Genomic DNA, 23,423 nt, shown 5'->3' on the forward strand with positions numbered 1-23,423 from the left:
TAACAATTATCAATCTAAGGAGTTATTTATATGATCAAAGCTTACATTAGAGTTGTTTTTAGTATCAGAGGGTGCAGTATTGTAAGTCAACTGATTCAAATGTGGCAGAAGCTCAGGATGCAGGCTCTGACGTGGCCCCTCTATTTGCTCCAGGTCACTAGTGTACCTGTTACCCTCTGCTAGATTCTTTCTGCAGTAATGAAGATCCTGGTAGCTGTCCATGTGTGCAGAACACCGGTTGTGAGTTTTATGCAGGTGTTCTATGGTGCAGTGGTATTTCTCCTGCTGCCTCCACTCTCTGAGATGCTGTAGTGAAGAGAGTCTCAGATAGTTCACCAGGACTCTAGTTTTCACTGCCCAGCTTGTGAATGGTGGACATTTATTCCCTTGCTTAGTAAGTCTGGTGCAAGACCCCACAAATATCCAAACAATGCCCTATCACTTGCCAATGGCAATCATAGTTCAGGCTGTGCACCTGTTAAGGCTGGTGTCTGACCCTTTCTGCTGCATAGCCTCTGGCAACTTCCCACTGGACCTGTATGTCACTGGATATTCAGGCAACTTCCGTCTGGTACAGTGCTGTGATCCTGGAGACTGTCCTTAGGCTTCCCACAGTGCCTCCCCAAGTGCCCATGGGCAGGGCCTGGTGATTCAACTTTCCTTTGTTCAAGACCAACACTGCTTCATTTTAGCCTGTGTCTGAGGCTACAACCCTTACCTGGGTCGCCAAGACTGAGTGGAGCTAGAACTGCCCCTCCCTGGCCCAGGTTCCCTCCAGCCCACTACAGTCCCCTTGTTCGTGGGAGACAGAGGGCAGAAGAGGGGAGGTTCCAAGATTTATGGTTCTTAGTGGTCCTTCTAGAAGCTCTTTCTGGATGGATTCTTAAGAGGGCCCACTGCAGGAGGCTTCTCTCTGGTTTAACTTGAAGCTGTCTGGGCATGGAAAGATGCTATGCTGATTTAAGAGAGTGACTTGTTGGTGGGCTGTGGACTCCACAAGATGGCTGCACCCCACCTCCCAGCTTTCTTTTTATGATTTGGTTTTAAGCACTTTGTGCTGTTTTAAGGAAGCTTCTGCATTTTAGATTTTGTCTTTTCAACAGTTTCTCAACAGTTTTTAAGTGGGTGAGCTTAAGAGAATGTTTGCTCCTCCCCTCTCTCTGTCTCTCTCCAATGCCGTCCCCGGCTCATTCACAGGTTCAGGTGAGGGCATTCTGGGTTTTGATTTCTACTTGGTAACCTATCTCCCAGTCTCTCTAGGTCTCCAACTATGTAGTGTCAAGTCTTAGAGCATTTATTTTGTCACCAACCTCTCAAATCTGCTTTAATTTGCTGCCTCTTTTCCATGATATGAGGAGATCAGGCTAGCTGCCTAGTTTGCTTCCACCATCTTCAACAATCATAATAATCATTTTTATTGCAGCTCCTAACTTTCTTTCATAATAGATCAGTCCTTCACTTATTTTATAATTGTTATTGTGAGCTCTCCTTTTGCTTCATGCCAAGGTTTCATTCTTAAAATTCAGCCTTAAGCAAGGTCAAGACTTCCTTATCATTCTACTGTGGATGTTAGAGCTTATGTTCCCAAATTAACCGGACCAATTATCTGCTGTGTGCATGCACACATACACACTCACCCTCTATAACCTCACTGTGCTTTGGTTTTCAATTATTTCTTCACTTTGGGTCTCTCTGGATTCCCCTTTTTCTTGAAAATTCAGCCACTAATTTGAGTTTTTAACTACTATACCTGGAGCAAGCATTCTAAGTGTTTTTATGTGGGAAGTTCTATGCATTCTTAATCTTCCCTCTTGCTGAAATGAACATATAGCATGTAACATTATTTAAACTCATCAAATGAATCATTCAGTGAGTGCATCACTGATAGGGAAACATCACTGCATATGTCATGTGAGAGGCAGCCTGCTTCACACAAATACCTCAAGATCCATAGACATTACTTTGAATTTTAGCTCTGCAAAGTTGAATACCTAAGTAACCCCAGATAACTTACAATCCCAGAGACTTGATATTTTCACCTATAAAATGCACATTTTGACATTTCAAATTTCCTACCGATGTCAAATCTAAATGCATGCACTGAGATTTATTTGGGATGAAATATTTCAAATTTGTGTGACACAATTCCATGCCTTTTGCCAAAGAATGGGATTTGCTTGGCCTTGTCTTGAAGACTCAGGGTCATTCCTTCCAGCCTCAGTGACCATGCTGAGAAGGAAGAGGAAGATATATACCAGGACCAGTGTGGACTGTGGGATTTTCATCAGAAGCCGAAGACCCCAGTGCAGCATCCAGGACAGCCTCACAGTTGGCATCTACTCTTACGAAGCTCATGATGAAGAGACGTTCCCAGGAGACCTGTGGAAATGGAACAAGTACAAACCAGGTTCCACCAAGACCTTCATCTACATCCTCTCAGGAATCTTCAGGACAGAGCTGAAACTGACTACGTTATCCCCACTTTACATGTGAGGAAACGGGGCTCACTAAACATTATACAATGCCTGCCACCATACCAAGATAATTGAGGAAGCCTCCACCAGGCAGAATTAATCTCTCCCTCGTCAGCACTTCCAGAAGGTTTCCTACTTTCTGGATACAGCACTTTATCACACTGAACTCACTTTTTGGTCTAGTGTCTATTCTTGCCCTTAAAGTTTCTCGAGGGCATCAATTGTCTTGTATTCATCTTTGAATCCCAAACCACTGCACAAGGTGGATCAAATGGATAATTATTAAATGAATGAAAATCAGACCTCCTGCCTTCAAATTCAGTATGCTTTCCTCTGTCTCATGCTGTCTCCTGGTCATCAGCACAGGAAGTACCAGAACGAACCCACCCTCAAATGTTCTCAAATCCACATTCCTTCTCAACGATCAGGGTCTAGCTGGGTTTTTACCCCTGGGTAGCAGAGACTAAAGCCTTACCAATTCTTTTTTTTTTTTTATTGTTGGTTGTTCAAAACATTACATAGTTCTTGATATATCATATTTCACATTTTGATTCAAGTGGGTTATGAACTCCCATTTTTACCCCATATACAGATTGCAGAATCACATCAGTTACACTTCCATTGATTTACATATTGATATAATCATGTCTGTTGTATTCTGCTGCCTTTCCTATCCTCTACTATCCCCCCTCCCCTCCCCTCCCCTCCCCTCTTCTCTCTCTACCCCTACTACTGTAATTCATTCCTCCCCCTTGTATTATTTTTCCCTTTCCCCTCACTTCCTCTTGTATGTAATTTTTTATAACCCTGAGGGTCTCCTTCCATTTCCATGCAATTTCCCTTCTCTCTCCCTTTCCCTCCCACCTCTCCTCCTTGTTTAATGATGGTCTTCTTCTCGTGCTCTTCTTCCCTAGTCTGTTCTTAGTTACTCTCCTTATATCAAAGAAGATATTTGGCATTTGTTTTTTAGGGCTTGGCTAGCTTCGCTTAGCATAATCTGCTCTAATGCCATCCATTTCCCTCCAAATTCTAAGATTTTGTCATTTCTTAATGCAGAGTAATACTCCATTGTGTATAAATGCCACATTTTTTTTATCCATTCGTCTATTGAAGGGCATCTAGGTTGGTTCCACAGTCTTGCTATTGTGAATTGTGCTGCTATGAACATCGATGTAGCAGTGTCCCTGTAGCATGCTCTTTTTAGGTCTTTAGGGAATAGACCGAGAAGGAGGATAGCTGGATCAAATGGTGGTTCCATTCCCAGATTTCCAAGAAATCTCCATACTGCTTTCCAAATTGGCTGCACCAATTTGCAGTCCCACCAACAATGTACAAGTGTACCCTTTTCCCCACATCCTCACCAGCACTTATTGTTGTTTGACTTCCTAATGGCTGCCAATCTTACTGGAGTGAGATGGTATCTTAGGGTGGTTTTGATTTGCATTTCTCTGACTGCTAGAGATGGTGAGCATTTTTTCATGTACTTGTTGATTGATTGTATGTCCTCCTCTGAGAAGTGTCTGTTCAAGTCCTTGACCCATTTGTTGATGGGGTTATTTGTTATCTTATTGTCTAATTCTCTGAATTCTTTATATACTCTGGATATTAGGGCTCTATCTGAAGTGTGAGGAGTAAAAATTTGTTCCCATGATGTAGGCTCCCTGTTTACCTCTCTTATTGTTTCTTTTGCTGAAAAAAAACTTTTTAGTTTGAGTAAGTCCCATTTGTTGATTCTAGATGTTAACTCTTGTGCTATGGGTGTCCTATTGAGGAATTTGGAGCCCGACCCCACAGCATGTAGGTTGTAGCCAACTTTCTCTTCTATCAGATGCCATGTCTCTGATTTGATATCAAGCTCCTTGATCCATTTTGAGTTAACTTTTGTGCATGGTGAGAGAAAGGGATTCAGTTTCATTTTGTTGCATATGGATTTCCAGCTTTCCCAGCACCATTTGTTGAAGATGCTATCCTTCCTCCATTGCATGCTTTTAGCCCCTTTATCAAATATAAGAAAGTTGTAGTTTTGTGGGTTGGTTTCTGTGTCCTCTATTCTGTACCATTGGTCCACCCGCCTGTTTTGGTACCAGTACCATGCTGTTTTTGTTACTATTGCTCTGTAGTATAGTTTGAAATCTGGAATCGCTATACCACCTGATTCACACTTCCTGCTTAGTATTGTTTTTGCTATTCTGGGTCTTTTATTCTTCCATATGAATTTCATGATTGCTTTCTCTATGTCTACAAGAAATTCCATTGGGATTTTGATTGGCATTGCATTAAACCTATAGAGAACTTTTGGTAATATCGCCATTTTGATGATGTTAGTTCTGCCTATCCATGAACAGGGTATATTTTTCCATCTTCTAAGGTCTTCTTCAATTTCTCTCTTTAGGGTTCTGTAGTTTTCATTGTATAAGTCTTTCACCTCTTTTGTTAGGTTGATTCCCAAGTATTTTATTCTTTTTGAGGATATTGTGAACGGAGTGGTTGTCCTTGTTTCCATTTCAGAGGATTTGTCGCTGATATACAGGAATGCCTTTGATTTATGCGTGTTGATTTTATAACCTGCCACTTTGCTGAATTCATTTATTAGCTCTAATAGTTTCTTTGTAGACCCTTTTGGGTCTGCTAGGTATAGAATCATGTCATCTGCAAATAGTGATAACTTAAGTTCTTCTTTTCCTATTTTTATGCCTTTAATTTCTTTCGTCTGTCTAATTGCTCTGGCCAGTGTTTCGAGAACTATGTTGAACAGAAGTGGTGAGAGAGGGCATCCCTGTCTTGTTCCAGATTTTAGAGGGAATGCCTTCAATTTTTCTCCATTCAGAATGATGCTAGCCTGAGGCTTAGCATAAATTGCTTTTACAATGTTGAGGTATGTTCCTGTTATCCCTAGTTTTTCGAGAGTTTTGAACATAAAGGGATGCTGTACTTTGTCGAATGCTTTTTCCACATCTATCAAGATGATCATATGGTTCTTATTTTTAAGTCTATTGATGTGGTGAATAACATTTATTGATTTCTGTATATTGAACCAGCCTTGCATACCAGGGATGAATCCTACTTGATCATGGTGCACAATTTTTTTGATATGTTTTTGTATCCGATTCGCCAGAATTTTATTGAGGATTTTTGCATCTAGGTTCATTAGAGATATTGGTCTGTAGTTTTCTTTCTTTGAAGTGTCTTTGTCTGGTTTCGGAATCAGGGTGATGTTGGCCTCGTAGAATGAATTTGGAAGTTCTCCCTCTTTTTCTATTTCCTGAAATAGCTTGAAAAGTATTGGTATTAGTTCCTCTTTAAAGGTTTTGTAAAACTCTGCTGTATACCCATCCGGTCCTGGGCTTTTCTTAGATGGTAATCTTTTGATGGTTTCTTCTATTTCCTCAATTGATATTGGTCTGTTTAGGTTGTCTATATCCTCCTGACTCAATCTGGGCAGATTATATGACTTAAGAAATTTATTGATGCCTTCACTATCTTCTATTTTATTGTAGTATAAGGATTCAAAATAATTTCTGATTATCTTCTGTATTTCTGAAGTGTCTGTCGTGATCTTGCCTTTTTCATCCCGTATGCTAGAAATTTGAGTTCTCTCTCTTCTTCTCTTCGCTAGCATGGCTAAGGGTCTGTCAATTTTATTTATCTTTTCAAAGAACCAACTTTTAGTTTTGTCAATTTTTTCAATTGTTTCTTTTGTTTTGATTTCATTAATTTCAGCTCTGATTTTAATTATTTCTTGCCTTCTACTTCTTTTGCTGTTGTTTTGCTCTTCTTTTTCTAGGATTTTGAGATGAAGTATGAGATCATTTATTTGTTGGTTTTTACTTTTTTTAAGGAATGAACTCCAAGCAATGAATTTTCCTCTTAGAACTGCTTTCAATGTGTCCCATAGATTCCGATATGTTGTGTCTGTGTTTTCATTAAACTCGAAGAATTTTTTAATTTCCTCCTTGATGTCTTCTAAAACCCATTGATCATTCAGTAACCTATTGTTCATTCTCCAAGTGATGCATGATTTTTCCTTCCTTCTTTTATCGTTGATTTTTAGTTTCATTCCATTATGATCAGATAAAATGCATGGTATTATCTCTGCTCCTTTATATTGTCTAAGAGTTGCCCTGTGACATAATATATGATCTATTTTTGAGAAGGATCCATGTGCTGCTGAGAAAAAAGTGTAGCTGCTTGATGTTGGGTGGTATATTCTATATATGTCAATTAAGTCTAGGTTGTTAATTGTGTTATTGAGTTCTATAGTTTCCTTATTCAACTTTTGTTTGGAAGATCTGTCCAGTGGTGAGAGAGGTGTGTTGAAGTCTCCCATGATTATTGTATGGTGGTCTATTAGACTCTTGAACTTGAGAAGAGTTTGCTTGATGAACATAGCAGCACCGTTGTTTGGGGCATATATATTTATGATTGTTATGTCTTGTTGGTGTATGGTTCCAGTATGTAGTGTCCCTCTTTATCCCTTTTGATTAACTTTGGTTTGAAATCTATTTTATTTGATATGAGTATGGACACTCCTGCTTGTTTCCGCAGTCCATATGAGTGATATGATTTTTCCCAACCTTTCACCTTCAGTCTATGTATATCTTTTCCTATCAAATGTGTCTCCTGTAGGCAGCATATTGTTGGGTCTTGTTTTGTGATCCATTCAACTAGCCTGTGTCTCTTAATTGGTGAGTTTAAGCCATTAACATTTAGGGTTATTATTGAGATATGGTTTGTTCTTCCAGCCATATTTGTTTATTAATGCTGCTAAACCTGATTTGTTTTCCTCTTTGATTATTTTCCCCCCTTTACTGTCCTACCTCCCACTGTTGGTTTTCATTGTTGTTTTCCATTTCCTCTTCCTGTAGTGTTTTGCCAAGGATTTTTTGAAGAGATGGTTTTCTAGCTGCAAATTCTTTTAACTTTTGTTTATCATGGAATGTTTTAATTTCATCTTCCATCCTGAAGCTTAATTTCGCCGGATACACGATTCTTGGTTGGAATCCATTTTCTTTTAGCGTTTGAAATATGTTATTCCAGGATCTTCTAGCTTTTAGAGTCTGTGTTGAGAGATCAGCTGTTATCCTGATTGGTTTACCCCTAAATGTAATCTGCTTCCTTTCTCTTGTAGCTTTTAAAATTCTCTCCTTATTCTGTATGTTGGACATCTTCATTATAATGTGTCTAGGTATGGATCTCTTATGATTTTGCACATTCAGCGTCCTGTAGGCTTCTAGGATTTGGGATTCTGTCTCATTCTTCAAGTCTGGGAAGTTTTCTCGTATTATTTCACTGAATAGATTGTTTATTCCTTTGGTTTGGAGCTCTGTGCCTTCCTGTATCCCAATGACTCTTAAGTTTGGTCTTTTGATATTATCCCATATTTCTTGGATGTTCTGCTCATGGTTTCTTAGCAGACTTGCTGAGCTGTCTATGTTCTTTTCAAGTTGAAATACTCTGTCTTCATTGTCTAATGTTCTATCTTCTAAGTGATCCACTCTGCTGGTAGTATTCTCAATTGAGTTTTTAAGTTGGTTTATTGCTTCCTGCATTTCTAGGATTTCTATTTGTTTGTTTTTTATTTCCTCTATCTCCCTGTGAAATTGATCTTTTACTTCCTGGATTTGTTTATGTAGTTCCTTGTCAGTGTGATCTTTCATTGTCTGATTTTGCTGTCTCATGTCTTCCTTGAGACTCCAGATCATCTGAAGCATGTATATCCTGACCTCTCTGTCTGACATTCCATCTGTTGTAGCTATTACCTCTTCTAAAGTTGAGTTGACCTGCATTGCCTGTGGTCCTTTCTTTCCTTGTCTTTTCATACTGCTGGCGTTTCTTTCTGCTTGGTGAAACTGTTGTGTTTTTGAAATTTTCCCTCTATTTATTTCTATTGCTCTTGTATAGTTGAAAAGTCTCCCTTGCAGGGCAGGTAGTGGCTGTGATCCTCCTCCAATTGGTGTGATCCGTCTACCACGCTGGCGGGCCCTAGGTCTGCTCTGCTGGCCGGTCGAAGGTCCGCCTACCCAGCAGGCGCGAGGGGCACCTCTGTCACTCCGCAGGTTGCTGGGCCTAACCTCCCGATGGGTCGCAGGTCCACCTACCTTGCAGGTGCGGGGGGAGGGGCCGGCTCCATCCCTCAGCAGGCTGCTGGGCCTGATCTGCCGGTGGTCACAGTCCCGCCTACCTTGCAGGCACTGGGGGAGGGGACGGTCCTGCCCCTCAGCAGGCCGCTGGGCCTGTCCTGCTGGTGGGTCGCAGGACCGCGTTCCCTGCAGGCGCATGTGTCAGCTCTGTCACTCGGCAGGTTGCTGGGCCTGACCTGCCCGTGGGTCACCGGTTCGCCTACCTTGCAGGCACTGGGGAAGGGGCCAGCTCCCCCTTACCAATTCTTGTTTCCCTGACTAGATGAGCACAGTGTCTGGCATGGGGCTAGACATATTTTAGATGCTCAGAAAGCCTGGGTGATTGAAACCCATGGGCATTTGATCTGAGGAGCCTCAGACATAGGACAGCACTGGCTCCGGGAATCACAGCTCAGGCAATGACATACATCAGGACCTCTTTAATGAGAAATTATGGAAAGGCGCTGCTGGGAGCTGTCTTGATTAACAACAACCTGATGGTGATTGCAGCTTTGTGGACTCCCCCTCTCCTCCTCCCCTCTCCTTTCCTCCTTGACACCTAGAGGCAGAACAGAGCCACCTTTGACAAGGCTTTCTTTCTCCCAATAATGCTGCTGACAGACTCAGTTTGGTAAGAGCTGAGCTAGAGGGGTTGGCATCCCTTCAGCAGGCATGTGGCTCCCTAATGGGCAACCTAAATCGGTGGTAATTGAGATCTCACCGCACCTGTCCTGCCCCAAGTTCTCAGGAAAGATGGGCTGAGCTTCTAAGTAAACAAAAGAGAATCAGGTTGGATGTTCTTCCAGCACCACTCTCTCCATCCCTCTCCCAAAGCCAGTTTGTCCAAGCAGCCATATCCTGACTAGAAAATAAAGATGGGCTCCCTGTACCCACTATCACCCCTGAGATCCAGCCTCCAACCTAAGAGCAAGCTAGACCTGAGCCCCCCAAGAGAAAGAGGGGTACCTCCATTTTGTGTGCACAAGGACTTCTGAGCAGTATGCTCAAAAGGCACAAAAAAGAATTGGATTCCAGGAAGGTTTGACTTCCCAAGCCAAAGCTCCATCCCCCAGCCCAGAGCCAGGCACAACCTGACAGCTTTCTGTCAGACTGCACTTGAATTCCCCATCCCTGCGCTTACTTATCACATCTTCATTCAGCAAACATTCATTAATGTGTGTGAGGTCCTGAAAGTCTGTGGTTCCGAGTCCTTCCTTTCCTTCCCTCCTCTACACACACACACACACACACACACACACACACACACACTAATTCTGAAGTTAAGTATTTTATTAAAAGATTTTTCAAAGAGGTTCTCTCACCTTGCATGACTCATGATTTTAGTTGGTAACTTTGGGTTTCTCTGGTCCCCAGCTTCTCCACAGAATCATTAATAAAGTGTAAACAAAGATTTAATCATTTGGGAGCTCACTATTTGAAAGCTCTAGGGGTGAGCTTCTTGCAATGACATGATCAGTGCTTGCATGGTCTGCGGAACAAATCCTCCTGAACTAGGAGGACTCTGAAGAGAGCTCCTACTCGAGGGAACAGAGCTTTTAAGCTTTACCTGGCAGAACAAGATGGGGCAGATGGTATATCCATCCTCCTTAATAGAACTTAACTAGTTCACAGGGGTATCCGAAACCCTAAACCCAGAAAACAGCTTCTGGGGCTTGGCTCTGCTTCTCCTATCTAGCCCTTTTTCACCCAAATGAAAAATTCTCAGAATGTGACCCCCAAACCAGCAGCATCAACATCACTTGGAAACATGAAAGTACTAATTCTCAGACATCACCCCAGACCCACAAAAGCAGAAATTCTAAAGCAGGGCCAGCAATTTGTGTTTTATCCAGCTCTCCAGGTGATTCTGATGCCCCAGGTTTGAGAACCTGTGCCCTAGATAGAAGTGCACTCTTACTAAGATCTGCAAGGCCCACCACAGGGATACCACCAGCCCATCCAAGCTTTTGTGTATTATAAATAGGGCCTCCTCTGGGAGGACACAGCCACAGGCATGTACTTACAAAGTGGAACCAGAGCTCTATTTTAGCCTCACTCACTCCCAGTGTCACACCCTGTACAGTGAAGTCACACAGCCAGACATAGCAGCCTGCCCTCCGGCCCCCACTCCAGCCTCTCATCCCCCCACTTGCCTCCTAGTGTTCCAGCCACACCAAACATCCAACAATTCCCTGAGCACATCATGGCACTTCATGCCCTTATGTGAGCTGGTCTCTCCCTCTACCCAGAATGTTTTTTCTCCATTTTCCACCTGGAAAATGACTACAATCTTTACATGTCAGTTTGGTAGTCTCTCCTTCCAGAACATTTGTTGACTGCAGGAGAGTTGCATTCCACTCCTCTTGGCTTCCTTATCACATTGTGTTCATCTTTCATTTTGTCCTTACTTTGCTACATTTTTTAAGAGTTGGTTTCTTGGGGCTGGGGATGTGGCTCAAGCGGTAGCACGCTCGCCTGGCATGCGTGCGGCCCGGGTTCGATCCTCCAGCACCACATACCAACAAAGATGTTGTGTCCTCCGAGAACTAAAAAAATAAATATTAAAAATTCTCTCTCTCTCTCTCTCTCTCTCTCTCTCTCTCTCTCTCTCTCTCTCTCTCTCTCTCCCTCTCTCACTCTCTCTTAAAAAAAAAAAAAAAGAGTTGGTTTCTTGTCTCCAACCCCCTCAAGGGCAGGATGTATGTCTGTTTCATCTTTGTATTGTAATGCCAGATTCGTGGGATCCCAAAAGATTCGTGGGACCCCAAAAGACCTCTAGGAGCCGAATCCGATGCAGTAACTCAAGAGTCTTTATTGCAAGCTCGAGCCTGGACTCACAACCGTTTCCAATGCAGCAGTCCCAGAGACTAAGTCCTGGTCCTTTGTTCAGTGAGATTTTATAGGTTTTGGGGGGATACTCTATGCATCACAACATCACACAGCAAATCATTTCACACCACAGGAAAAATCAAACAACAACTCTTAACATTGATTAGTACATTCACTGGCTGGAACAAGTTGGGTAGGGGTGATTGGTTAGTACAAGAGGGGGATTCCTTTGAACTGATTGGTGTACGTGCTAAACTACATGGTTTCCCGGGGTCATCTAGCATCCCAGGTATTTTCCCTGTCTCATGCTGATTAGTGGTTGCTAGGGGGTTGCTATGGGTCCTCACCTAGCCTGACTAAGTCAGGGACACCTGGTGCAGCAGATCTCTCCTATTATTTGCAGACAAACAACTCAGCAGGGTGGCTATGTGCCTATGTGTTCTGTGTGTTTTTCCAAGGACAAGGGTCACGCTCCCTCCCTCTGGACAGGCCTTGAGGTAGAAGCTGTTTTCAAAAATGGAATCATATCAGTTTCTCAGTATCACAATATCAGCACAGTCCCTGGCATTTTCATTCCGTGACGACATCTACAAAGTGTCAGTGTCATACCAGGTTTTCAGCACCAGAGACACAGTAAAGATGGTGGCTGACAAATCAACCTGTGAACTCCATTCACAGCTAAGTGAACAGCAGAAGGGGAGGGAAGACGAAAAGAAAGAAGCAAGACCCTTGCAGAAGTGCGGGATGTCATTCTTTTTACGATGATTTAGAATGATTTAGAAGCTTCCTCAAAAGCATAATGACTTCCTCCAGCTCCGAGAAGATGAATTTCTTTCCTGTAAACCCCTCTTCAGATTCATTCACAAAGCTGAAAAGTCAAGACGAGTCCCAAGCAGAAAATGAAACTCTAATCAAGAGGCCTCTCCTCCGGTGGGGCTTGGCTCAGTGCCAGCCATTGAAGAGCCGTCTTGCAGTCCAGAATATTCAGTGCCTTCCCCAAGGTGGTTGCTTCCTGGAGTGTGAACAAGGACAAGAGCAGATTTAGGAGACTCCTTGCTTCCCCTCCTTGTGAGGAAGGATCTAATCACTCTGTCAAGATCAAATCAGATTGGCATGCCCCTCCTCAATTAGAAGCTTATCTAATTATAAGTTGTGAATAGCAAGTTTCTGCTCACTTGCGTAATGCAATAATAGGGCGGGCGAGGTCCTTGTGGAAGCCATTTGATTTTCTACACCCAGTGAGCCATGGAGATTAATATAACAGATGTTCTACCGACATGCAAAAAAAACATGGATTTTTCTCAAAATTAAAGAGTAGGTTTGAATGTGGAAGGAAAGAGGTTGTGACAATCAACCAGAGGAGAGATGGTGATGCCTGCACCAGGGCAGAGGCAGAGAGGATGGAATGGTCATTCTAGGACATAAACAATGTTTGGGATATAGAACTAGATGTCTAGGAGAGAACAAGAGGAATCAGGAGAAAGATGGAGTAAGTCTACTCTTGGTCCTGAAGATGCTGCAGAAATAGCTAGAACAGACCTTCTGATAGGATAGACTTCGCTAGCATGCTCTCCAGCCTGAGCCCAGACACACACACACACACACACACACACACACACACACACACACACACAATCATCACAACAAACATTGACAGATACACATAAATACATTTACCCACTTAAAACAACATTTTGAAATAATTATTCAGAAAATGAAAGCAAAAAATACTTCAGTGATAATTATCTGGATTTTTTCAGAAAAAAAATAGATTATTTTATTGCAATGTCCTACCTGTGATAATGAACCCCCCACAGGTATAAAATATATTATATTTGCATGGTACATCTTACTTTTCAAAGAAAATTCACAAATGTTATGTAACTAAAACCTCACAGGGTTTTTTAGTTTTGTTTTGTTTTGTTTTAATTTTTCTTGTTGTTTTTTGTTGTTTTGGTTCCTTTTCTTTTTCTGTTTTGTTTTGTTTTCATTTCCAAATGCATTTTGTGGTGGACACTATCTGTTAGCTCCCAGAACTATCCCAGTCCTTCTGAGGTCTCACATGACCAGGAGCCAGAATTAAAAGATTATATTTTCCAGAGTCCGTTTTCAGAAGTCTGTTCTGAGTCTCACCAATAAGAGACATTCTCATGAGATGTGGAAGGTCGAAGAGTAACAAGCCATTATTGGTCCTCAGACATTGATAGACAGGAGGTTGGACAAAGGCTTCCCTAAGTCCTCCTGGGAATCATCCATCACCTTAGTGCTTCTGGAAGATGAGATCATTATGATGCTTTTTGTTATAATTTTGGATGTGAGATGTCCCCCAAAAGCTCACATGTGAGACAACGCAAGAAAGTTCAGAAGAGAAACAATTGGATTGTAAGAGTCTTAACCCAATCAGTGAGTTAATCTCCTGATAGGGATTAACTGAGTGATAACTGAAGTGATAGAGTGTGGCTGGAGGAGGTTGGCATTGGGGTGTGGCTTTGGGATATAACTCTCTCTGCTTTCTGATCAACATGTGAGCTGATTCCCTCTGCCACATTCTTCCGCCATGATTTTCTGCCTCACCTCAAGCTCCGAGGAATGGAGTCCACCTTCTATAGACTAAGACTTCTAAACTGTGAGCCCCTAAATAAACCTCTTCTCCTCTACAATTGCTCTGGTCAGATCTTTTAGTCACAGCAGCCCAAAAGCTGACTAAAATTGGGCTTTTTTTTTGTAATTTTTATAATTCCCTGATTTTCTAAAACCATCTACAGTTTGTCTCAACCTTTGCTCTTCCAACTCTTTCAAATACTTTGTAAACATCAAGTTCCTTCTATTAATTCCTTTCTGCATGTGATATCTTGGGCCTTTTTCCTGACTCATACACTTTCATACATTACACACAGTTAAACATCTATGAATATTTTAAACTAACAGTTAACATCTACACAAATAAACTAATAATAACACTTCACTTTTCTGCAGTGTCATCAGATTTGTACATTTGTTTACACTGTCTGTATTTGTTTGCTAGGACTACTGTAATAAAGTAACACAGATAGAGCAGTTTAAATCTGTTGTCTCATAGTTCTGGAGACTAGAAGCCCAAGATCAAACTGTTATGAGGGTTGTTTCCTTCTGAGGGTGTGAGGGAGAAGTGCCAGCCCCTTTCCTAGCTCCTGGTGGTTTGCTGGCAATCTTTAGCACTCTTTGGATTCTGCTGCATCACATAGATCTCTGTCTTCATCTACCACAGCATTCTCCTTCTATGTATGTCTCTCTCTGTTCAGATTATCCCAGTCACATTTGGAGGTACTAGAATTGGACTTCAACATATCATTTTGGGGGACTCAGAGTACAACCTAAAACACTCTCCAATTCTGAATGGAAATGCCGAGCAGAAGTCAATTGGATGTAAAGCTGAGGAATGTAGGGGGGATTTTGGATAGAGATTTGGATACCCAAATCATGAGAGTATTGGCAAAAAGCAGTTGTAGAAGTCACTAGAAAGTTCATTCAGAGAAAATGAGGGAAAAAAAGAAGAGGTCTGAAAACAGAATCTCAGGACACATTGGCATGTAAGTTAGGGGGCTGCGGAACAGGAGGCTAAGAAAAAACAGTTGAAGAGGCAGAAGAAAAGCCTTCCTGGGAAGGGCTCTAACTCATTCCGCTTGCACCATAGGCACCCACCCAGGGCCATTGGTCAAATAGTCCAGATTTGCAGTCAAAATCTGAGGACTGGGGAAGGCTGAGACTGGAGGATCATGAGTTCAAAGACAGCCTCAGCAATGGCAAGCCGCTAAGTAACTACCCTATCTCTAAATAAAAAATAAAATAGGGCTGGGGATGTGGCTCAGTGGTCACATGCCCCTGAGTTCAATCCCCAGTACCAAAAATAAAAAAGACGAGGAGTGGGGGAAACGCTGAGCAGAAGAAGAAAATAGACATGCCACTCGTTAGTTTTGTCAATTGTTTGCTGAGTTGAATTTCAGTAGCTCATCATCCATGTGCCATCAAGAAAGTCACTTTGCCTTTTGCTCACTTATCTGACAAGTGGAGATGACCATGACTGTAATTAGCATATAAATACATAGTTACTTTTTATTATCTGGACACTGCTATAAGAAAATATAATTCTTTATCTCAAACTTATGAGTCAATTTTGAAAGCATGAATGAGAAGCAGAATACATCTGAGGGTAATTTTATTTACTCCAGGTTCAAAAACTCATAAACTCACCTATGCATTTTCCTGGAGCCCAGAGAAGTTAATAACTCCCCCACACACACCCCAACTAAGAGCCTACAAGAAGAAGAGATAAGCAGAGACAGGGCTGGAATCAAGAATCCTTAACTCTAATACTAGTCCTGGGTGCCTCCAAACCAGCTGCCACTCTACCCTGCCACTGTCTCCATTTGAACCCACAACCTGACCTTGAGCCCAACCTGGCCCAGGATGCAGCCTGTCCTTTTTCCTTCCAGGCTGTCTGGTCAAGCATGGGCTCTGAGCAAGCATGGCTATCATGGAATTGAAACCTAAAGGGGCATCTGGAAGGCAAGTGGGATGTCTGGAAGTAATAAGCTTGTGACTGCTTGTTCATTTGGCACCCAGTGGGGATAGCACAGATTCCTCTAATCTCTCTTTCTTGAGAATCAATAAAAAGTTAGTGATGCATTCAGCTGAAATTAAATAAATGAAATTAGGTTCCTTTTTTAATCTTTTATGGGACTATTACTTTGGTCACATTCCTTAAAGTCACTCTGGGGCAATCTGACATACCATTTTGGTAACTGAAGTACAAATTTTAAAAACTGAGTCTTGATGTCCTGAGAAGAAAAGTATTTGGTTGGCCACAGGAGGTGGGAGCAACCAGAAGAAAATAGCTGATTTGATCTGAGCACAGAAGGATCACTAAGTAAGGCTGGGTGTCCCCAGCAGGAAGGACCAGCATGAGCACAGATGTGGAAGGAAGAAACACAGCATGTGGGAATTCTGACATCATTGTAGTGAGCATCAGAGATTGACTGGGGTCGGAGTGAGGCTGGTTACAGAGGTTCCTGCACTGCCCGTGGCCTAAACAGAAGCAGTAGGGTTACCAAGGAGGGCATCTTGACCAACATATTTCACTGCTTGAAACAACAGAATTGGAAGGCAAACTTGTCTTTTCTGACCCTAATTAAGAAGTGCAAGAGGAGACCTACCTGATTTCAAATCCCACCACTGCCATCCCCATCATGTGAGATTTTTATGGCAATTATTTAACCCGTGACAAACCTGTTTTCTCAAGTACTGGAGTACTAATAATGCTCCCCTTAGAGGATTCAAACTCAATTCCCACATGGTCAGGCAATTGAAATCAATAACTGCCTAGGCAAAGTAGATCAAGGAGAAGTAGAAATTCCATTCAACTCCTAATACTAAATGTAGTCAAGCTCAAAATGTTTTACAACATTGTATGTGCTGAACAAAACACACTTGGCCAACTTGTAGTCAGCGTGTGAATGTTTGACTATCTCATAAATCAAATATTGATTGATATAAGATTGTTTCAAGAATTGAGACAATGCATATGAAATGCTTCATACAATAGAGAATCCACACAAAAGGAGTACATATATTCTAATCCATTTATATGAAGTTCAATAGTAGGCAAACTAATCTACAATGAGAGAGACCCAAACAGAGTGTACCTGGGCAGGGGATAGGGATTGGTAGTGAAGGAGCATAAGGGAGTATTAAGAAATAAAAGGAGCATGCTGGAAATGTCCTAGTCTGGTTCTAAGTTGTTATCTGTGTAGAAACATACACTAAAAATTCATTTATCTGGTTGGCGGGGATGTAGGGGAAAAGGCACACTCAATACATTGCTGATGGGACTTCAAATTGGTGCGATTATTATGGAAAGCAGGATGGAGATTCCTCAGAAAACTTGGAATGGAACCACCAGCTATTTCACTCCTTAGTTTATACTCAAAGGACTTAAAATCAGCAAATTACAGTGACACAACCACATCAATGTTTATAGCATCTCAATTCACAATAACCAGCTATGGAACCAACCTAGTTGCCCTTCAACAGATGAATGGATAAAGAAAATGTGGTATATATACACAATAGTAAATTACTCAGCCTTTAAGAAGAATGAAATTATGGCATTTACCAGTAAAATGGATAGAGCTGGAGAATATCATGTTAAGTGAAATAAGTCAATCCCAAAAACCCAAAGGCCGAATGTTTTCTCTGATATTTGGATGCTAATTCACAATAAGGTCGGGGGACCTAGGGAAGAATCGAGGTACTTTGGAGTAGGCAGAGGGAAGTGAAGGGAGGGAGTGGGTATGGGGATAGAAAGGATAGTAGAATACGTTGAACATCATTACCCTACGTACACATATGATTACACAACTGGTGTGATTCTACATTATGTACAGCCAAAGTATGAGAAGTTATATACCATATATGTATGATGTGTCAAAATACATTCTATTGTCATGTATAACTACTTAGAACAAAATTTTAATATTCGTTTATCTGTACACTTGCACCCTGTGAACTTTATTGTATACAAGTTACACATTAATCAAAAAGAATATATTAAAAGAAGTCCTTCATAGTATAATAAGTGTTTAATAAATTGCTGTTGTAGCTGTTATTATCATTACCATTTTTATTGTTATTGTTAAGCCTCAAGGTCAATATACCAGCAAAATGATAAATAAGCATTCACCTAAGACTCACTCTGTTCTGGGTACATATGTCAGATTATATTTTCTAAAAATGAATGTATGTATGTTGAGCGTATTACTCCCACATACTCTTGCTACATCATGAATTTCATTCCTTCCACCAAGAAGTAACATCAATGTTGAAAGAACGAACAAGGCTCATTGTAGGAGAAAGTGCCCTTTTTATTGAGGAACAGCTCTGCATATTTATAGAGCCAGGGGTGATTTGACAGTTATGACAGTTTAATGGTTGAATAGTTTGACAGTTGGCATGGGGTGCTTTCTGATTGGTGAGTAAGGATCATGTGAGTCAGCAGAGCTAGTCTGATTGGTGGGTAAGGATCATGTGAGCCAGCAGGGCTAGTCTGATTGGTGGGTAAGGATCATGTGAGCCAGCAGGGCTCACCATTGGACAGCTCTTCTCGGGGGGGATGGGGAAGTTAGTCTTTGGAGCCCTGGCGACTCCCAACAAATGTCTCATCCTCTTGAATCCGGTCTAGGCTTGTAAAACTACTCTCATCAATAGAGCATGGAAAACATATCATGTGACTTCTGAGATTAGCTTATAAAAAAGCACATGGCTTCCATCTGGCTCTCTCTTGAGACATATGTCTGAGAGGTTCTTCTTCTCAAGATGTAAGTCTGACTACCCTGAAGTTGCCATGTTGGAGGAATCATCTACACTGCCTTGAGAAAGATGTCTAAGAAGCCTTGACTGTTCCATCCTTGATTGTTAATGTCCCAGTAGCCCAGGCACTAAAGACATGAGTTAAGAAGACTTTTAGATGACCCCAGATACCACCTAATTCAACCTCATAAGAGACCCTGAGCCAGAACCAATCTGAAAATCTTCTTCTGAATTCATGACCCAGAGAAGCCACAAGACATAGTAAATGATTATTGCTTTAAACCAATAAGTGTTCAGGTGACCTTTTAGGCAATAATGGATAACTAACACAGAGTTTGCTACCTGGGAGGGGTGATGCTATATCCACAACAACAAAAGAAAACTAAAAGTGGAGCAATGACCTTGAGGGCAGAGGTGGAATCTAATGGCCTTCAAGGAGGCTATCTATAGAGCTTAATGGAAAGATAAAATTAAATGATGGAGAGAAAAGGGAGATATTTGTTATATAGAATATTAGCCTCTTCAGGCTGAGATAGATAGATAGATAGATAGATAGATAGATAGATAGATAAAATAACTGAAGCAATAGAAATTTATTTGCCTACAGTTCTGGAGGCCAAGAAGTCCAAAATCAAGGTGCTGTCTAGTTAGATTATTTGGGAGAGTCCTCTTCCTGAATTGCAGATAGCTACCTTCTTACTTGTAGGAGAGAGAGTTGGATCCTCCTCCCCAGCCCTATAAGGATTAAAGTTACCCTAACAATCTCATTTAACCTTTATCACCTTTCCATAGGCCATATCTCCAAACATGGTCACATTGGGGGTTAGGGCTTTAATATATAAAATTGGGAGAAACACATATTCATCCTAAAACATATAGTGAGGACAAATTTAGAAATACTATCTTTTGTGCTAAAAGGGAAAGCATAAAAATATAGCTAATACATTAACTGATTTAGCAAAGGAGATTTCCAAGTAGAATGTTGAAGGTGCCACTTGGCTTCTGATTGCTTATAATAAAAGGCGAAAAGAGGGAAGACATATTAAAATAATTTTTTTAAATGAGCATAAAAGAGCCAAGACTTGCTGGGTTTGAAAATAAAGATATCTGATGCCTAGAGTCTCCATTCAGGAAATGATACTAAAAGTTTAAAATGGCCTCCAGGCAAAAATCAAATCCAGAGTGCTGTCAAAGAAATGCAGTCTAAAGATAAAACTGGGGGAATGAACATGAAGCCTTTTATTAAGATCTCGGAAATACGTAAGGTGGTGCTTCTGACAGGAGATCAAAGAATAGGGCTTTTGGTGATGTTGATGTGGTGTCCCACAGCCACCTCAGAGGAAACTCAAGACAAAAGGAGCTCATCTTGTGGATATTTGTGGTTGTGACTTGTATCTACTGGAGTGAATGCCAACAAGAACCACAGAGTCTCGTGGTGACTGTAAGCTGATTGCTGTGTCTGCAACACTGTGTACTTGGACCAAGAAGGACCACAAAAATGGGTATTTGGATCTCCAAACCGCTACACAAATATAGGCTGAGAAAAGCCCCAGTTGCGAACACTGTTTCTAATGGAAAAGAATGGATGACACAGGTGCCTTCTGTCTCTGAGCTCAGAGGGTGAAACCAAGAGCCACGGAACGATTCACAGCCATGGGACTGAGTTCTAATCCAGAAATTGCCCATATGACCAGCAGAATTTCAGGATTGCTAAGGAACCCTGGGTGCTCACCATTTCCCTTTTCTCCTTTTAGCAGGAAGATCTCTCAGGACTATCCTATTGCTACCTCACCCTGTAGATTAGGCAAAGGGAAGATAGCATGTTTCCTTTGTTCAAAGGCCTACAGATTAAGAGGAACTGTACAGGAGTTACTGTATTTGAGGAATACACCCAAGGAACCTCATTACACATCAAGGGTCAGGACCTCATGATGAAACTGTCATATGATGAGACTTTAGGGGATTTGGAAGGAGTAGGAAGGATGTGAATCACCAGGAGCCAGCAGGTAGATGAGGCAGCCGGCCCCTTGGGAACCTCGACTTGTGGTGTAATCCCCTCCCATATAGAATCAGGCCTGACTCTGGGTGACCAATCTAAATCAAAGAAGAAATCAAATGAGACTGGGTCACATCAGGGCTTGCAGCTTCTGCCTGGACTCTCAGACCTCATGCCAGCTTCTATGATGTGAGACACTCATGATGCTCCCTGGAGAGGAACCAAGCCCTCCCCACACAATAGCCACTGGCTCTGGGAGTCAACTTCCTTGAGAGCAGATCCTCCAGCCCTTGGTGACACCTGACTGCAAACCCATGCAAAACACTGAGGCAGGACCACTCAAATGTGCAGCTCCAGAATTTCTTTTCTAAAGAAATCTTGAAGAGCAGCTCAGTTTGTGTACTCTTTGCCTGCCAGTTCACCTCACCAGAGCCATATCATTCGTAGATCAACCCAGTAGTTTCTTCTCTGCCCAACAGTGACTGCAGCTGTCCCAGGGAATAGTCTGGAGGGAACTGGGTGACCATAGTGTTCAGTGTGTAGTGGGGCAATAAAGGCAAAGGAAAGGTAGTGGATCTGCTGGCCCAGGATGCCTACATCGTGTGCCACTGCCAGGGAAGGAATAATGCTGGCCATACAGTTGTTATAGATTCTGTGAAATGAGATTTTCATCTTTTATCCAGTGGGATAATTAATCCAAATGTTACTGCATTCATTATAAATGCTGTGGTAATTCATCTACCTGGATTGTTTGAAGAAGCATAGAAAAATGTTCAAAAAGGAGAAGGTCTAGAAGGCTGGGGAAAGAGGCTTATCATATCTGACAGAGCTCATATTGTATTTGATTTTCATCAAGCAGCTGATAGGATCCAGGAACAATAGAAAAAAGAACAAGCAGGAAAAAAATTGGGGTGCCACAAAAAAAAAGGGCATTGGCCCAGTTTATTCTTCCAAATCTGCTAAGAGTGGACTGCGGATGTATGATCCTGTTTCTGACTTTGAAGGCTTCTCTGGGAGCTTCAAAGTTCTAGCTAACCAGTACAAATCTACCTACCCTACTTTGGAAATAGACATTTAGGTGAATTGAAAAACTCAAGAGTTATATGGAAAGGATTAAACCAATGGTTAGAGATGGAGTTTATTTCCTATAGGAGGCCCTACATGGACCAGCAAAGAAAATCATGGTAGAAGGTGCAAATGCAGCATTGTAAGATATTGATTTGGGGACTTACCTTTTTGAAACTTCTTCAAACTGTACTGTTGGAGGTGTCTGTACAGGTTTGTTTATGCTGCCTCACAATGTTGGTGAAGTGTATGGAGTTGTGAAAGCTTCTACCACTAGAGTTGTTATTGGTGCCTTTTGTACACAGCAAGACAATGAAATTGGGGGTAGCAGAGCGTAGGGAGTTTGGCGTGACTACAGGAAGGAAAAGAAGATGTGGCCGGTTGGATCTTGTTTTACTCAAATATTCTCATGTGATCGATGGATTTACTGCACTGACCCTTACCAAGTGGAATATTTTGGACATGTTTATGGAAATCAAAGTTGGAGTTGCTTACCAGTTAGATGGTGAAATCATACCTCATTTCCCAGCAAACCAAGAAGTCTTAAACAAAGTTGAAGTTCAATATAGGACTCTCTCAGGAGGGAATACAGACATATCAACTGTGAGGATATTTAAAGAACTACTTGTTAATGCACAAAATTATGTTTGATTTATTGAAGATGAGCTTCAAATTCCAGTTAAATGGATTGGTGTAGGTAAATCCAGAGAATCCATGATTCAACTGTTTTAAGAATTTCCAGAAATGAGGAAAAACACTCCATTCACAATATCCTCAAAGAAAATAAAATACTTGGGAATCAACCTAACAAAAGAGGTGAAAGATTTATACAATGAAAACCACAGAACCCTAAAAAGAGAAGTAGAAGAAGATCTTAGAAGATGGAAAAATATACCCTGTTCATGGATAGGCAGAACTAACATTATCAAAATGGCGATATTACCAAAAGTTCTCTATAGGTTTAATGCAATGCCAATCAAAATCCCAATGGCATTTCTTGAAGAAATAGATAAAGCAATCATGAAATTCATATGGAAAAATAAAAGACCCAGAATAGCAAAAGCAATTTTAAGCAGGAAGTGTGAATCCGGCGGTATAGCGATACCAGATTTCAAACTATATTACAGAGCAATAGTGACAAAAACAGCATGGTACTGGTACCAAAACAGGCGAGTAGACCAATGGTATAGAATAGAGGACACAGAGACTAATCCACAAAGTTACAACTATCTTATATTTGATAAAGGGGCTAAAAGCATGCAATGGAGGAAGGATAGCATCTTCAACAAATGGTGTTGGGAAAACTGGAAATCCATATGCAAAAAAATGAAACTGAATCCCTTCCTCTCGCCATGCACAAAAGTTAACTCTAAATGGATCAAGGAGCTTGATATCAAATCAGAGACTCTGCGTCTGATAGAAGAAAAAGTTGGCTCCGATCTACATATTGTGGGGTCGGGCTCCAAATTCCTTAATAGGACACCCATAGCACAAGAGTTAATAACAAGAATCAACAAATGGGACTTACTTAAACTAAAAAGTTTTTTCTCAGCAAGAGAAACAATAAGAGAGGTAAATAGGGAGCCTACATCCTGG

The 23,423-nt window shown here is 41.4% G+C and overlaps 1 pseudogene; it reads left to right on the plus strand.

Annotated features, from left to right (window-relative positions):
* Window positions 1-2,226: 2,226 nt before the first annotated feature.
* LOC101974385 (adenylosuccinate synthetase isozyme 2 pseudogene) lies at window positions 2,227-22,753 on the plus strand (annotated as a pseudogene).
* The last annotated feature ends 670 nt before the right edge of the window (window positions 22,754-23,423 follow it).

This window comes from Ictidomys tridecemlineatus, chromosome 4 (assembly GCF_052094955.1).
Source record: "Ictidomys tridecemlineatus isolate mIctTri1 chromosome 4, mIctTri1.hap1, whole genome shotgun sequence".
Taxonomy (NCBI): domain Eukaryota; kingdom Metazoa; phylum Chordata; class Mammalia; order Rodentia; family Sciuridae; genus Ictidomys; species Ictidomys tridecemlineatus.